The sequence below is a fragment of the Gossypium arboreum genome, chromosome 13 (genome assembly GCF_025698485.1).
Source record: "Gossypium arboreum isolate Shixiya-1 chromosome 13, ASM2569848v2, whole genome shotgun sequence".
NCBI lineage: Eukaryota > Viridiplantae > Streptophyta > Magnoliopsida > Malvales > Malvaceae > Gossypium > Gossypium arboreum.
Genome location: NC_069082.1, coordinates 40,853,315 through 40,856,395, shown reverse-complemented (window position 1 = coordinate 40,856,395; position 3,081 = coordinate 40,853,315). Strand labels below are relative to the sequence as shown.

The following is a 3,081-nucleotide window of genomic DNA, read 5'->3' as shown; positions in this document are numbered from 1 at the left end:
AAGCATCAAATATGACGATTAATTATTTTTATGACTCGGTTTTGTGGTCCCGAAACCACTTTCCAACTAGGGTCACATTTGGGCTGTCACACACTACATTATTGGGTGAACTTGTGAAGAACTAAGAAAACCATCAATTTTCTTATTCAAGAGTTCTACCTGATTAGAGAGCATGGTGACCTAATCGACGTTATAAACACTGGCTATTTTCGTTGGCTTTGTCCTCATGACTTGCCACTGATAGTTATTCAATGACATCTCCTCTATAAATTCATAGGCATCTTCAGGTGTTTTATTATTGATGGTTCCGCCAGAAGCTGGGTCAACCATTTGTCGAGTCGAAGAATTCAGGCCATTATGAAAAGTTTGAACCTGTAGCTAGAGTGGTAACCTATGGTGAGGGCATCTTCGCAAAAGGTCCTTATATCTCTCCCATGCATCGTAGAGTGTTTCTAAATCCATCTGCACAAAAGAAGAGATATCATTACGTAATGTAGCCGTTTTAGCCAGCAGAAAATATTTTAATAAGAACTTTTCAGTCAGTTGTTCTCAAGTAGTGATTGACCCCCACGGTAACGAATTCAACCAATGTTTAGCTTTATTTCTCAATGAAAAAGGGAATAACTGAAGGCGAATGGCATCATCAGAAATGCCATTAATTTTAAATGTATCACATAGTTCTAAAAAGTTTGCTAAGTGAGCGTTGGGATCTTCCTCCTACAAACCATCAAATTGAACAAATTGTTGTATCATTTGAATTGTGTTAGGTTTCAGTTCAAAATTAGTTGTAGCTACAGTATGTCTAACTATGCTTGATTCAGTTCCTATTAAAGAAGGTTTAGCATAATCATACATAGTGCACGGAGCAGGATTTTGATTAATAGCAATCGCAGGAGGTAGCAGATTTTCTTGGTTTTCAGCCATCTCCTCAGTGGTGGTTGAAGTATCTTCCTCTTGCTCTTCTGTGTAACGTAAGCTTCGCCTTATTTCTCTTCGGTTTCTGTAAACTGTGCAATCAATCTCACTATCAAATAGTAATGGTCATGACGGGTTTCTCCTGGTTATAAACTAGAAAAACTTGTTAGAAGAAAATAAATGAAGAGTTAGAAAAGAAAATAAAAATTTAAATTGCAATAAAAGTAAAATGGCTAAAGTAATAAAAATCGAGTGTTCCTAATATCTTAGCTCCCTGGTCCAAAAACTTGATACGTGATATTCGTGACAGGTTTTAAATATTTATAATGAATCGTTCTTGAAACTAACTATTATCACGATGAAGGCAAGTGTACCTATCGAACAGTAGTATAGCTTTAGCAAGACCGGATTATCGAACCCAAAAGAACTAAAAGTACTAGTATCAACTTTCTTTTTATTATCTAGCCTAAAAAAAATAAAAGGGTTTTATTTATCTAACTAATTAATAAACCTAAGAAATCATAGAAAAGAAATTTGGGGAAAATAATTTTTTGAAAAACTCAATTGATTGAGACAGTACCTAAGGAAAAATCCACCTAGACTTCACTTGTTATTTGACTCTGAATCGGACGATTTATTCATTCAACTTTGTTCCGTAGAGATCCCTAAGTTATATTATTATCTCTCTCGAGACTAACAACGTCTAACCCTAGATTGAATAATTGAAATCTCTTTCTAATTAACGCCCTAGGGTTGCATTAACTCGATCTATGGATCCCCTTATTAGGTTTCACCCTAATTCGGTAAAATCTTGTCACCCTATCTCTAGCTCCGCTTAATTATGACAAATTTACACTTAGATAGGGTCTATTCCTCCTCTAAATAAGAGCTTTAACTTGAATCAATATCCTAGAATATCAAAACAAGAATTAAGAACACATAATTAAGAACAAGTCAAATATTTATTATACAATTCAGATAATAATAACAAGATCCGTCTTAGGTTTCATTCCCCTTAGGTATTTAGGTGTTTTAGTTCATACTAATGAAAGAAAACATCTCAAAAGAATAAAATAACAAAACATAAGAAAACCCAAAACTCATGAGGGAATTTGAAGGGAGATCTTCAGTCTTGATGGTGAATCTGGCTTCTAAGATGGTTCGATCGGCTTTTCTTGAGCAATACCTTGCTTCCTCCCGTGCGTCCCCCCCTCTTCTCCTCTTCTAGGGTGTATTTATAGGCTTTGGAATGCCTAAGAGCCCTCAAAAGTGGCCTTTTCCGAATAGGGCTCTACTTGGGCTCGATAGGGACACGCCCTTGTGCAATTACTTTAGACCGTGGTCAAGCCTGTTAAATAGGCACGGGCATGTGGTCTACCTATGTGAGTCATGCTTCGATTATGCCAAATTGACACGACCGTGTGGTCTACCCGTGTGAGGAAGTCCAGGCCGTGTTGATTTCGTATGTTGGCCCATTTTCTCTATTTTTGGCCCGTTTCTCGTTCCTTTCACTCTCCTATGCTCACCTAAGTATAAAACATGAAATTAAGGCATTAGGAGCATCGAATTCACCAAATCTAAGGAAAAATCATCCATAAAATGCGCTAAGCATAGGATATAAATATGTATAAATTACTGTTTATCAATCACACTCAGGTTTTTCATTCTTTGTATTATCAACACTGGCAACAGACGTAGCTGGAGCTTTAAAGGTTGATTGCTATCTAGCACGATCTTTGTTTGAATATTCGACACTAGCCATTGAATGGCTATTATCATCTCTGAATTTCTTTGATCCAGATTGAAATGACTTGTCCGATGATCTCTTTTGTACCTCTCTAGCTTCAAAATCAGCTTTTCTTTTCTCTTTCCCGAGATCGTCAGCTTTACATGCTCGTTTAACAAGCACAACAAATTCTTTGATTTCTAGAATCACAACTAACAGACGAATATCTTCGTTTAAGCAATCCCCGAATCTTTTGCACATTATTGCTTCCGTAGATACACATTTATGAGCATACTAACTTAATCTTATGAATTCCCATTTGTATTCTATGACAAACATACAGCCTTGTTTAAGCTGAAGAAACTCTTTACGTTTCTAATCGATGAATCTCTAACTGATATATTTCTTCCAGAATTCAGCTTGAAGTTGTAACATCCTGA

At 36.3% G+C, this 3,081-nt stretch overlaps 1 non-coding gene across 1 annotated transcript; it reads left to right on the top strand.

Moving 5' to 3' along the window:
* The first annotated feature begins 388 nt into the window (after positions 1-388).
* On the top strand, positions 389-495 carry LOC128287582 (small nucleolar RNA R71). The gene has a single exon (XR_008278282.1). It is a non-coding gene; the product is annotated as a small nucleolar RNA R71 (small nucleolar RNA).
* The last annotated feature ends 2,586 nt before the right edge of the window (positions 496-3,081 follow it).